Source organism: Callithrix jacchus, chromosome 21, assembly GCF_049354715.1.
Source record: "Callithrix jacchus isolate 240 chromosome 21, calJac240_pri, whole genome shotgun sequence".
Classification (NCBI taxonomy): domain Eukaryota; kingdom Metazoa; phylum Chordata; class Mammalia; order Primates; family Cebidae; genus Callithrix; species Callithrix jacchus.
In genome coordinates, this window is record NC_133522.1 from 7,989,570 (window position 1) to 8,004,314 (window position 14,745).

Genomic DNA, 14,745 nt, shown 5'->3' on the forward strand with positions numbered 1-14,745 from the left:
GGCTGATTGTATAAATTTCAGAGGCCAGCCTCTTGGGAAAACTTCTCATTCTGTTATATACATTTGGGCTAAGAACCTGTTTTTCCCTATTAAATATTTCCTGTCATTCAATGTGGAGATTTAGAAATGCACTCATTAATATAAAGATAGTAGGATTTTAATGAAGACAGAAAATTATTTTAAGACTGAAGCGTAATTAGGCTGAGATGAGATCAATCCCTGGAAAAACATAAGCAGAATTGGGATTGGGATCACGATTGCATTTTGTAGCCTGAAACAGAATCTGCTAAGAAAATTAGAAAGGGAGGAAGGCAGTTCCCATGGACAAGGCATGATGGGCACGGGCACCCAGGTTGCCATACAATCTCTAAGCTGTGAAAAATAGTTTTCAGTTCTCACAGTTCTCTCAAACCCAGTCTGAAGTTATCCTGGTTAGGGTGAAGGGGTAGGGATTGGGAGAAAAATCGTAGTATTTCTATGGGATCCATTGTTCATCACAGAATCAGAAAAGCATAAAAATAAAAAGACAGACATTTGAACTCAATTAAAATTGTAGAGACATACAGTATCTTTGAGGACATAATTTTAAATTGAAAAATAAATCAGAACAGGTTTTATATAGAAGAATGACTAGGAAGACTTTTGCATAGAATCAGAAATATTGGTCAGATAAGAAGATATATGAATACAAACATATACAGATAATCTTAGTCATATTAGTAATATCTGACATTTCAAAGGAGGGCAGATTCTTTTTCTATATTTTGCATATAACCCATTATGTAGAAGAGCAGATCTAAGCCCAAGGTTGTGTGTTATCAAGGGAGGTTGGGGACTCTCTCCTTTGGGGTCATAAATACAGTTTTCCATCTGCCTGAAACTGTTTAGGTGAAACATGCCTGAAGTCAGGGCTGAATCAGATGATCTCTGGGGGTCTCTTCCAGCCTATGGGTCTTTGAGAGAAGTTCCTAATCAGCATGTTAATGAGTACTTTAAATCTGTATTCTGATTTTTTTGACGATAATTACCAGAAACACTAAATAGAGAACAGTATTTCTACATGCCCCTTTAAAAGAAGAAAAAGAAGATTTCTGCTAAGAAAAAAAGGAGATGTGACTCACTTGACATTACGAAAGGCAATTACCTGGAAGGCAGTATGGTTCAGCGGTCGTGGAAACGTCTGAGAAAGTCCAAGGCTACTAGATCTGTTCCCTGGTCTTACGACGTCTTGCTGTGTGACCCAGGGCTAGTCACTTGACCTCAGTTTTCTCATATGGAAACACAAGAGTCCAGGAGTTGTGCTTGATTACCTGACTAATATCAAGTTCCAGGAATTGGATGAAGAATGGAATTTCATTTTGGATTTCATCACTGCTGCAGAGATGACAGATGGGAATCATATGAATTAGGTTAGCCCCTGCGCTTCATTAACTGACAGAAAAAAAGTCAAAACAACAAGAATGGCAAACTAAACTTTGCAAATCCCTTAAGAAATCTCAATTTTAAATGATAAATGTAGTAAAGATTTATTTTGATCTGTGTTACGGTAAATCAATTGTGATCTTATCCTATGTGTTCAGTTAACCTAGTTTCTCCAAAATTGGCCCTAGAAGAAAAGGAATTGGTAAAATATAGATGCAGGCCAATACCTTTTCTTCCTGTATTTCATTTTTTGGAAAAATATCTGTTTTTAAATATTGATGTATACCTGTTCTATAAATAGGAACAAAAGCATATCAGTCCAAATTATTTTTCTTCCTCTGTTCTTTCTTTGTCAGTAGTAAAATACATTTAATTTGAATTTCCATGTTTCTTGGATAGGGGGTGATTTACTCTGCGTGATTAATCTGGCAGGTTACCAAACCTGGCATGTAGGGTTAAGCATGTAATCTGAAAAGAGAAACATTTTCTAACAATATTTAATTACAAATTTTTCATAAGACTTAACTTTATGCACATTTCAAAAGCTATGACGAACAACAGAGGAGACAAACACATCCTTCCCCTACAGAGTGTTTCATTATCTGTTACCTGAGGGATCAGATAATGCCAGATTCTCTCTGTAAGTTTATGCAGTATTTATTATTGAATTAGACCTTAATTAAAAGACTGAGCACTGTACTTTACAGCACATGCTGTTTTCAGCATGTTATTTCTACCAGAAATCACTGCTTGCTTTCAATAAACCTCCTCCAAATAAGAAATCCATCAAGAAAAGAAACTTATGCACAATACAGAAGATAGTACTTTTTCAAATCAGCCAAGAATTATGTTCCCGACATATTCTTTAAGGAAAGCAAATAAAAATTTTAAAATAAACTAAGATGGTAAAAAATGAATTGGCATTATATTTATGATCAAGCCTGAAAAAAGGAAATACCTTTATAAGATAGAATCTTTGGAAACCTGATCTGATAAGATAATTGATAACATTATCTTTATTTTAATACACTATAGTGCACTGAAGTGAAAGACCAAACCCATTTTGAAAATGTAGTTGGCATGTTGATTTGAAATTGAAATTATATGCTGCCTTTTGTTCGTGAACTTTAAAGAGAGGGCAGGGACATCACAGAAGATACTGCTCTACGTGAGGTTTGGGGAATCATAAATTCTGGTTTCAACTCTGCTATTAAGCTTTTAGATGGCATTATACCTTAGTCCCACCATCTGTACAGTATGAATAATCATATTTTGTTAACTCACAGGTGTGTTGTAAAGAATAGAATAAAAAGTAACTCTGAACATACAAGCATTCTCTGAGCCAAGACAGTAAGGAAAACAAATGGTTAAGCGATGCAAAAATGGGTTAACTTTATAATGAAACTCCATGAAGCATTTAACCGGAAAAGAGAAACATTTTCTAACAATATTTAAGTACCGAAATCTTCATATGATTTAACTTTATCTACATTCCAAAACCCATGAAGAACAACAAAGGAGAGAAACACATCGTTCCCTATGGAGTGTTTCAGTAGCTGTCACATGAGGATCAGATAATGCTAGATTCTCTCTGCTTGTTTATGCAGTATTTATTATTGAATTAGGCCTTAATTAAAAGATTGAGTATTGCGCTTTATAGCTGAAGAGCAGAGACTAGGGCAACTCTAAGCACTTGGAGGAACTCCTCTTTTTCTCTAGATATGACAGTTATTAGCAGGACCCAGATAAAATGCCCAGCAAACCTTTGTGTCACTTCCTTGTAAATGTCTAATGCCAAGGTTAGCAAATCTGTATCCTTAATTTGGGTCAAATGTCTACCCCTGTGATTCAGTTACATTCAGAATACAAAGTAGTGAGTACAGACGCAGCCACTAAGTAATGGGCTATATCCAGTTATGAGAAATTATTGTGAATCAAGAAATCACCTCTGGGATTTCTAAAAGCGTGTTTGTTACTAAATGTCCTTTTGCATATGGGAGAAAGGTAACATACATGCTCACTTTCTTGTCTTAATGCCTGAGAGACTATTTCTTACTCTGTATTACCTGATAAATACCTTTTTGTCTTAACTCCTTTACCATGCATTAAAGAAAATCAGTTTGGAAATGCAAAGTTGGAGAGTTGTATGTTTCCAAATTGATTTCTTTGTATGACTTTCTGGTAGGATATTTCTTTCAATAGACCAATTCCTTTTACCAACCTCTCTTAGTTTCTTTCTTTTGTAAACTTTGAGCTTATTACAAGAAAATTAAAAAACACGAATAAGTAAGATAAACCATTGTGGAAATTCGGAAGGAAACAGAATTTCAAGGATGAGTAGTCAAAACTCTTAAACATCTTACAGAGTGTATAAAAAAGTATGAAATGGAGAAAAAGGCATTTTATTTGTGATTATAGCTGAAGACCTTCAGAATTGCAGTTTTATTAATACAGGGGCAGAAAGTCAAAATGCATCGAGTTAAAGGTCAAACGATGGTCGACAAGAAAGTGGAAGCAGCAAGGATATAATACACATCAAAATTTTGAGAGTGAAATGAAAGGAAATAGATAGTTTCCAAGACACTTGAAATAAAGTATAACCTCACCATTATGCCTTACGACATCTGGTGGTGTGTATAACTCCAGTAGCTCTCTTTTAATTAGTAGATTCAAACACACAGCCTATGGAGAAAGGTAAGAGACTGTATTAGGTTTTATTCAGGGCTCTTTTTAGTCCATACTCCACTAGCCTTAGATGGGTGCCCAGAAGGACCTTTACCTTTTATCATTCACAGATTTTTCTCTTTTTCATCTGTTTTCCCATTTTTCTCACCCTCAAAGGATCAAAGTCAATAGAGTATTTTGCAGTCAAGGCAACTAATATTCTTGTTTTAAAGTTTCATCTGGTCTTCAGTTTAGAACATCCATATTCTTTTGAGTGCAACATGCAAAAGACAAACAATTATCTGCTAATATTGATTACCTTAAAGGAAGGGAACAAAAGGAACAGAAAGCTTATGTTGCCTCCTGTAAATACTTATGACAAGAGGAAGCTCTCAGTGGAAAGATAATAGCACCATTATGCATTAAACTGATCTGGAAGCTACTACAGCTACCTACATCAGTCACCTGGAGTGTTATCTATGTACATAAATTTGTCAGTCAAAGAGCAAAAGAGAGAGTTTATCCCTGGAAAGGAAAAAAAATATATTTGCATTTGAGATGTAAGCAAAGGAACAAAGGCTGGCTGAGACAGGTGAGCACATAAGTAACTTACTTATAACACCTCTGTTCTCTAAGTAATGTAGAAAGGAAAAGTCATCGAGTGAGAAAGAAGTAAATGGGTGAAATTGTCAGTTGAGAAAAAAAGATAAAGAATTTTTAGAGTAGTCATTGTGCTGAATTTTCTAGGAATCAACAATATTTTGTTGTTTATAAGGCACAATATTTTCTAGCATTTTAATAGCTGAGGGCAACTTACAATCACTGCTGGCTAAATCTTGATGGAATTGTTATTTCCAGCATATGTGGGAACTCCATTATAGCTATTCGTATTGTCACTTAAGTTGAGTTATGGGCATTGCTAAAAATGTCATCAAAAAGATTACTCTGTGATTAGGCATTGAAACAATACGTTACTGTGTATTTAGAAGGGCAGTGGGGCATAGACTTGATATTAATGAAGCAAATATTCATTAGAGGAGGAATGAACGCAATTCCATAATTTCTTGTAAAGAACAACCAAAACTTTAATGATATCCAAACGTCTGAGATATTCACATATTTATTACTGAGATGTTTGTAAAAACGTTGACTGTTACATACAAGGCAATGCAACTTAAGGTAAAGAAGATTGCTGTGTATCTCAGAGTAGATGGATGAAATATGAAAACAAATGAGAAGCTTGAGTGACTAACTCAACTGTAGCACAGGACTGTCTTTAAGGTGTTTGATAGCAGCTTGCCAGAAATTTTCAGCTAATTTGAAAGTAGCATTTTTACTTTAAGCCACATGTGACTCAACTGAGAAAACAATAAATATAAGTATAGTCAAGTAGAATAAGCCAGTGAATCTTGAAGCGCTTTAAAATGTCTCATACTAATCCTGCCAATACTCAGGACACTGAAGAGTGAATATGATGAACACAGATGAAGAAAGGCAATGCTATCATTGTGAAGCGGTGCATAGCTGCCAATGACCAAATGCTTCTTCAATGTTGAAGTTTTGACTTTGAAATACTTCTGAAGAATATCTCCCCAAAATGTTATTCCGTATGCGCATGCACACACGAGTGCACACACACATACGTAGACACAAATGGAGGATACTGACTGAGCTGATGGACTGGCTATTGGTATCTGAAACAGGCACACTCCCTCTTTAACATTTGCCATGATTTCGCTTTTTGGTTGTAGTTAGATAGTGGACATACATTAGCTGTGTTTAAAAATAAACTTACCAATAGCGATGTAGTTGTTATTGCTGTTAGGAAGAGTGGACAACTGCAATCTCGAAGTTTTCAGTCAACCTACCATCAAAGGACCGTTGAGAAAGGGCGTAATCTGTTGTCAAAAGAAAAATACCTATTGATATCTTCTGGTAAGATTAATAAAGTGACAGGTATCACAACTTGCAGAGTAGGGATCAGAGTTAAAATGAAAATCTTGAAGAAAATAGTGAGGTCTCAAAAACACATGGAAGTACAGAGAATGGCAATTGGTGGGAAAACACAGTCAGTGATGAGTGAGTTAGAGTGGACTCGGACTGTGAATATATAGTAAGAATTTCACAATCAGTTTAAATTGAAGCTTAGAAAAGTCATGAAATCCACCCAAGATGATGTAGTCCACTTTCATTTTTCTTTATGTGTATGCAAAATATTTAAAAGCTTTAGCATATCTCAGCAAGTTTAAAAGACCTCCTTCACTGGGGATGGTGGCTCCTGTCTGTAATTCCACACTTTGGGAGGTCAAGGCAGGAGGATTACTTTAGCCCAGGAGTTCAAGACCAGCCTGGGCAAAAGTGAAACCCTGCCTCTACAAAAGTTACAACTCTTTGAGAGCATAATAGGGTGACCGTAGTCAGTGACTTCACTGTACAATTTAAAATAACTGAGTGTAATTGGATGGCTTGAAACACACAGGTTAAATACTCGAGGGGATGGATAACCGATTCTCCATGATGTTATTATTGATACCTAGTATTTGATAGCATAACAGGATGACTATAGTCGAAATAATTTGATTGTAGATTTAAAAACTGCTAAAGGAGTATTTTTCACAAAGAGTATTTGTGTTGAATTACGTTCAGCACAAAGAATCAATGCCTGAGGGAATGGATACCCCGTTTCTCACGATGTGATTATCGCACCTTGCATCCCTATGTCAAAACATCTCATGTACCTCACAAATATAGTAACTATGTACCCACAAAAATTGAAAATTAAATTTTAAAAAGTTGCAAAAATATAGTGGTGCATACCTGTTGTCCCAGCTACTCAGGAGGCTGAGGTGAGAGAATTACTTGAGCCTGGGAGGTCGAGGCTGGAGTGACCTATGATTGCACCACTGCACTTCAGCCAGCTTGGATGTCACATTGAAACTCTGTCTCCAAAAAAGGCTAAAAAGGCCGAGCACAGTGGTTCACACCTGTAATTGCAGCACTTTGAAAGGCTGAGTCAGGTGGATCACCTGAGGTCAGGAGTTTGAGACCAGCCTGGTCAACATGGAGAAACCCCATCTCTACTAAAAATACAACAGTTAGCCAGGCATGGTAGTGCATGCCTGTAATCCCAGCTACTCAGGAGGCTGAGGCAGGAGAATCACTTAAACCTGGCAGGCAGAGGTTGCAGTGAGCTGAGATCATGCCATTGCACTCCGATCTGGGCAACAAGAGAGAAACTCCGACTCAAATAAATAAAAATTAGAATAAAATAAATAAATTAGCAAAAAACGAGAGAGAGAGAGAGAGAGAGAGAGAGAGAGAGAGAGAGAGAGAGAGAGAGAGAGAAAGAGAGAGAGAAGAAAAGGGAGAGCCCTTTCAGCAAATATAAATAAAATTCTTAAATCTGTTAGCTTCAGAAAACTGTATGTCATGTCTTAATAGAACTGAAAACCCATCTGAAATGTCTTATTTGTAAGGATGAAGAGCCTGTGGTAGTGGGAACCGCTAAAGACCACTGAAGGTTCTCAGCATTTGAACCACTCTTTTTTTTTTTTGCCAATCAGTTTGAGCTTCTGAGGTTGCTCAGGTTAGCCTTGAACTCACGACCTCGCCTTCACAAGCGTCACGACCTCCGGCGGGAGCCACTTAGGCCCCCAGAACCATTTTTTTAATTTAATTTTTTTATTGTGGTAAAATACATACAATATAACATTTACCATTTGTAAGAAGTACATTCGTGTTGTGGTGCCAATATCTGATATTTTCTTTTGAGGCAGAGACTCACTCTGTTGCCCAGGCTGGAGTGCAGTGGCACCATCTCGGCTCACTGCCTTTGACTTTTGAGAATACAATTATGTGGAAGATAGACTGGGGTTGCAAGTCCACTAGATAAAAACAAATGAATTGAATATTTCAGTTGAGTTATGACAGGTCCAAAATTAAAACTGCAGATGAGTAGATAGAGAAAATTAGGATAAAGATTGCAGAAGACACATTATTTGAGGGGAATACAAATGAATTCCACTCTAGACATGCTATGTTTCATATGTATATGAGACATCTGTGTGAAGCCCTCCAGTACAGAACTGAAAATAGTTCAGACCGAGACCATTTAAACATCTACTAAGGGAAGTATTCCAAGCAGCAAGAGCACCCAAAAACATCAAGTATCAGTATTAAAACAGGACACAAACTTTTACTATAGTTCATTGGATTTGATAAGGTTGTTGGTGACTCTCACAAGGGTGATTCCATTGAATTATGCAGAATGGGCTTATGGGCAGAAGTGGTTATAGTGGGTTGAAGAACAATAGTAAAAAAAAAAAGAAGAACAAAAACATTAAATGATAATGATAGATAATATTTATAGAGCATTATACTATATCAAGTATTGTGTCAAGTGTTTTGTATTATGCTATTTAGTTCCTTTACCAATTTTGCAGAGTGGGTATCAACATTTTTTAGAATAGGAAATGGAGAAAAGTTATATAATCTAACCAAAGACACACAGCCCTCTGTATATGCTCAAACAAGATTTTCATTTCTCTATTTACCCCTTTACAAGAAATAAATAAAAATTCAGTATATAAATAAAAGGAAGTACAAAGTATTCTTTCAAGAAGTTTCACCAAATAGAGAAAGGGCATGAAGGGAAATAAGTCAGTAACTAAAGGAGGTAGTAACATGGAGATATGGTTTTTGTTGTTCTCTAGAAAAAAAAGTCAGAATTGTTTTTGGACAAGGTAGATTTGCCTATTTTAATTAGGTAAGCAAAAGAGAATCTGCAAAACAGAAAAGAGAAAGGATAATTAGTGGAGTGAGATCACAGAAAAGGAAAGATAATATAATTCATAGATCTTGGGTCAAAGATTTGCTCTCTGAGAATTGCAGAAGTCTGATCTCAGAGGCAAAGGAGAGAGAAGTGGGTGTGCAGCACCGGATGTAGATAACTGAGCCTGGTAGAGAAGTTATGGGATTTGGGACAGATGTGCGTCTTTACTAACAGAGTGGGATAGGATATCAGAGTGGGATAGGGATATGCTTGGGGATTTGAAGATCATAGGAAGTATTTGGAACAAATGTTTCAAATAAGTAGAAAAAAATATAATTATAATAGGAAGCACCTTATTGTTATAAAGTAGAAAACACATGTTTGTGTGAGTGCTTAGGGATGCTGTAATGAGATTCATCTTTACCAGTGGGTGAGACATCCATCATAAACGAGGATGAAAGGTGGTGCTTGTACTGATTCATGGGTAGCAAATAGTTTTGAGAGTGTAGCAGAAAGATGAGAAAGAGAGAGAATCCAGGAAAGTGTGGCAAATGCCATTAAGCTGGATTCAGCGTTGAGCTGCAAAATAAAGTAGAATTAATTATTGTTAATTCTATTGTTCCTAAGCTGAGGTTAAAGGAAACATGCTGTGTGGAGAGAGAGCCTGAGAAGTGGTGGTTGTGGGGAGTAGACCACTCAAAGGGTTGAAGCTTACAGCAGCACTCCTGAGCGCTGACTAGTTTGAGTGTTCCATCTTGACAGAGTTTCTCTAAATAAAAATGAATGAGAAATCCCCATATCAAAATTATAGTAAAGTAAATAAAGGTTTTAAATAATTTGAAATTTTACTTCTGGTTGAGAAATTTTTCCAGCATGTCATTCAACTGTGACTTTGGCAGAGAAGAATGATTCTCAAGAATACAATTCCAGTGAAACAGAAATTCCTTAGCCAAAGTTTTCTATTTCATTAAAATTAATAGGTTTTCTCACCACTCTCTGCAACAAACCCTCTTACTGGTGTACAAGGTTGAGAGCAGTTCCTCTCTGAATCCAGTTCTGGTTAACGTGGATGTTGCTGCGGCTCTGTATCTCAGAGCCTGCATCTTCTTCCAGGTTAAATCTTGGATTTCAGAGAACATTACCATTGCTCTTTTTTTCAAGGGTTAGCTTTTTGTATTCATGGTCAGCCACTGATGAGTGGCAACCATTTTTGAAGAACTTTTTTTGTATTTTCATATCTCTTTATCACTAAGACCACATTTAAGTATTTGCATAGTATCAATTTGCATAACATACTCCATCAGCATTTATGTGACATTTTACCATTTCATCTCTTCTATTGCCTCCTTGTTTTCTGGCTTTCATTGTCACATTGTTAAAAACAAAAAAAAAGCTATTTCAGTGACAAAGACATCCACAGTTGGAGCATAAACACATGTCCAGGCTTTGTTAGATAAAGCTCTGAGCAATAAGGCAAGGATGATTTTACTTGGTTGCATCTTGTTCACTTCTCTTTTTTTGGTCTTAATCCATAAATATAGAGCTACCTGAAAGTGACCGACAATCAGATAACATACATTTATAATTTTTCTTCAAAACTAACTTATTTTTTGTAAGTAACTTTTAGCAACATTTGCCCTTACACGTCTTCCTGACCCAGTTCAAATGCTACTTATCATAAAATCTTTTCTGATTTCCCCAGGCACAGTGAATTATTTCCTCATCTGTGTTGGTAAATAACTCCGCTCACATATGTCATTTATCACTTACCACATTGCGCTGTGCAACCTGTTTGCAGGTCTGAATCTTTCTTTAGACTTTGACCTGCTGCCTTCTTTATCTCTCCTGCAAAAGCAGTAAACGTGTGATTCATGAATGTGTGATTCGAAACAGTTCTTAAAGATTTTATTATGTTGAAAAATATATAAAGAAAAATGTACAAATTCTAAGTGTACAACCTGATGAGTCACAAGGTGTATCCAGTTTTGCCATGAAATGGGCTCTCAGAATCACCCTGTCACTCTGAGGGTCCCCCATACCCACACTCTCAACCCCTCAGAGTCACTCTTCCTTCCCTGTGTCTCAGAGTAACCACATTCAGACTTTCAGTACTGAGATACTTAGACTAGTTTTCAGTAAGTAATAAAAATACTATTTTACATAGTTTCTGGATCCTGTATATTTTGGGATAATTTTTTGCTCTCTTTTTCTTTTTATTATATATAAATATCAATAAAACACAAACTCATGATAAGTTGAAGACCCAGCAATAATTTTGAATCAATCAATAGAAATGTCCAGAAGTGTTAATAATGCTTATCGAATTTGACCACACAATGAAGATATGTGATATACTAAGATGTCATTGAGAATTATTTATCTTATTCTTCCGGAACTATAGGAACAGATATTTCACTTCTTGTCTCAACCAACATGCAATTTCTAAGCTAGAAATCTAATGATTGTTATTAACTGAATGTTTATGTCACCTCAAAATTCACATGTTGGTGCACAAACCCCCAATGTGATACTGTTTGGAGTTGCGGCCTTTGGGAGGTAACCAGGGTGAGAAGAGCTGTCAGTGCAGCCCTCATAATGGGATTGCCTTTGTAAGAATAGACACTAAGGCCGGGCAGGGTGGCTCACGCCTATAATCCAGCATTTTGGGAGGCCGAGGCGGGTGGATCATGACGTCAAGAGATCGAGACCATCCTGGTCAACATGGTGAAACCCCACCTCTACTAAAAATACAAAAAAATAGCTGGGCACGGTGGTGCCTGCCTGTAATCCCAGCTACTCGGGAGGCTGAGGCAGGAGAATTGCCTGAACCCAGGAGGCTGAGGTTGTGGTGAGCCGAGATCGTGCCATTGCACTCCAGCCTGGGTAACGAGAGCAAAACTCTGTCTCAAAAAAAAAAAAAGAAAGAAAGAAAGAAAGAGAGAAAGAAAGAGAAAGAAAGAAAGAAAGAGAGAGAGAGAGAAAGAAAGAAAGGAAGGAAGGAAGGACACTAAAGAGGTTGTGTGTGCCCCCTACCCTCACCCCACTCACCGAAAAAGAGATCTTGTAAGCAACAAAAAGGAAGAACTGTCTGTAAGCTACAAAAAGAGCCCTTACCAGACCCCAATCATGCCGGCATGTTGGTACCCCAATCTTGGACATCTAGCCTTCACAACGGGGGAAAATTTCTGTTGTTTAGGCCACTCACTTCATGGTATTTTGTTATGGCAGCCCGAACAGACTATGACAACGGTATTTCAAACGTTTTGTGATATTAGAATCATAAGTGTTTCATGTATTTGTTACAGTTCCATTTCCTAGAGTGTGTATAGGAAATATGTGAGAAGCCCAGCTCTGTCTTGCCTCCGGTAATATGTATGTTGCAACTGAGAGTTTGGTGATAGTTTCTTTTCCTAATGTTAATGATATAATTATAGTATTGTCATATTTTACATTTGCTTTTTCACTTAGAGCAGTAGTTCTCAATGAGGATGCTTTTGTCCCCCAGGGACATTTGTGGTTATGACAATTCATGGTGTGTATGTGGGGTGAGATGGGAGTGCTAATGAAATCTAACAGGCAGAAGTCAGGGTACTGGTAAACAAGCATCAGCAATGCCCAGGACAGCCTCCTAACAAAGAATTCCACAACCCTAAGTATCATTAAAGGTTGGAAACAATTAAATACATTTTATATTTTACTTCTATACCCTACTATTGCTTGTTGGATTTTATGATTCTTGACCTTTTAAAATTGTTGAATGTCATCTGTATGCTGTTTTTGTTTTCTTTTGCTTTACATTTTTAATGTCAAGAGGATTAACATCAACTTAAGAGAGATTAAACTCAAAACACCTGAAGAAATTCAGTAACTAAAAATAGGTACACATCACTTTTGGTGCATTTTATCTTGTAAGTTTCAAGGAGGAAGCTGCCTTTCTTAAATGTACTTTGGACTATACTCAGTACCAGGTAGATATTATTACTTACAGCAATAATTAAATGTATTCTTTTTTTTTTTTTTTGAGACGGAGTTTCGCTGTTGTTACCCAGACTGGAGTGCAATGGCACAATCTCGGCTCACCACAACCTCCGCCTTCTGGGTTCAAGCAATTCTCCTGCCTCAGCCTTCCGAGTAGCTGGGACTACAGGCGCGCACCACCATGCCCAGCTAATTTTTGTATTTTTAGTAGAGATGGGGTTTCACCTCGTTGACCAGGATGGTCTCGATCTCTTGACCTCATGATCCACCTGCCTCAGCCTCCCAAAGTGCTGGGATTACAGGCGTGAGCCACCGCGCCCAGCCAATTAAAGGTATTCTTTATCACAAAATAATAAGAGGTGAAGATTCTTCAGTTATTAACACTGCTGCCTTTTATTTCATAAATGCTGATGCCATAGTCTAAATAATATTTGCATTCCCTGCCTGTGAAAATTAACAATATGTGAAAACACCTTTCCTAGTGGAAAAGATACCAGATATAATTTACTTTCTAAAGCATCAGTCACAGAATATTGTTATATTGGAATGCTGTGTTTGGCTTTTAAAAAATGGTTACATATAAACAGTAATTCTTTATGTGACTTTGCCAAAGGTAAAACTCCAACTGAATGATGTCACTTTAGTAGAAAAATATGGCAGTTCACTTTTTATCATGATTTACAATAAGGCATATATATTAGTAGAGAAGGAGAGGAGGAGAGGCAAAGAAAGAGCAGCAGAGGAGACAGATTACACCCAGGCTGTATGTATTATCACCCTGAAGTCAGTGGGGAAGTCTGCTAAATGCTCTTACAACTGTAATAGCCTATCTCATGTTAATTCTAGCCTGAAGCTTCCTTGCACTTCTTGTTCAGAGATAATAGGGACAAACCCACACTTTTTTTTTTCTGGTTGAACAGCAGATTTCTTTTTTCCCAAGGATGTCAAATAAATTAAGCAGTCTTTGCAAACAGCAACACAAAAGCCCTTTGCTTTGTAGAAATTCCCAGTAATAACATGCAAGAGTTATTACCCCTGATACTTAGTGGATTTTTTAATGGCTAGCAATAATCGTTTTGATTGAATATTGGCTTATAATAGGCTTGTAAAGGAATTTAAGCACCCTTAACTCCTTTCAACCTTAGCTTCATGTGCCTAGGGAAAATCCCTGAAACAATAGATCTTGGAGTCATTAACATGGAAATATTTTATGAAGATGAAAGTCATTATCTATTGACCTCAAAAGTAAAGCAATTAAAATGGACTGTTTATATTATTTTTTAAAATAATTCAATAGATTATTGATCCTCTCCTTTGGAAGAGGAAATTATTTAATAACAAGTAATAATTTAGTTTATTTGGACATTCAACTGTCTTTGATGCAGACTTTTCGCAGTTTTCATCATTCTTGGCAGACAAATCAACTGGGATTTTAGGTACTGAATCCGTAATCTAAATATTCCAGAATTCTTCAACCAGTTGTGTTTAAAAATGTTGGGATGCTTATTAAAAGAAACCATGATTATCTGAAATATTGCAAAGCAAGACTACTTTAAAATTATGTTGTTTGATATTTATGTCTCCTTAGTGAGGATGCTCATAGACTATACTCTGCTTTACCAGACTTTGTGAGTAAAAAAGTAATACTCCAGAGGCCAATCCACTGAAAAATATGTGAAGTGATTCTACTCTGAGGCAACAGAATCCACTAAAACTCAGCTTTCATAGCATGAATGGACAGCAAGAGAAGCAGGTTTGAGGCTAGATTGGACTCTGAAGGATTATGAAAAATGATTTCTTACTTTTGTTTTATCACTTCCTATCTCTCAGGGCAGCATAGTATCAGTAATTGAAAAATTCGCTGGTTGGGACCCTGGAGTCTTACTGCCCAAAGGAGACCACAGCATAAA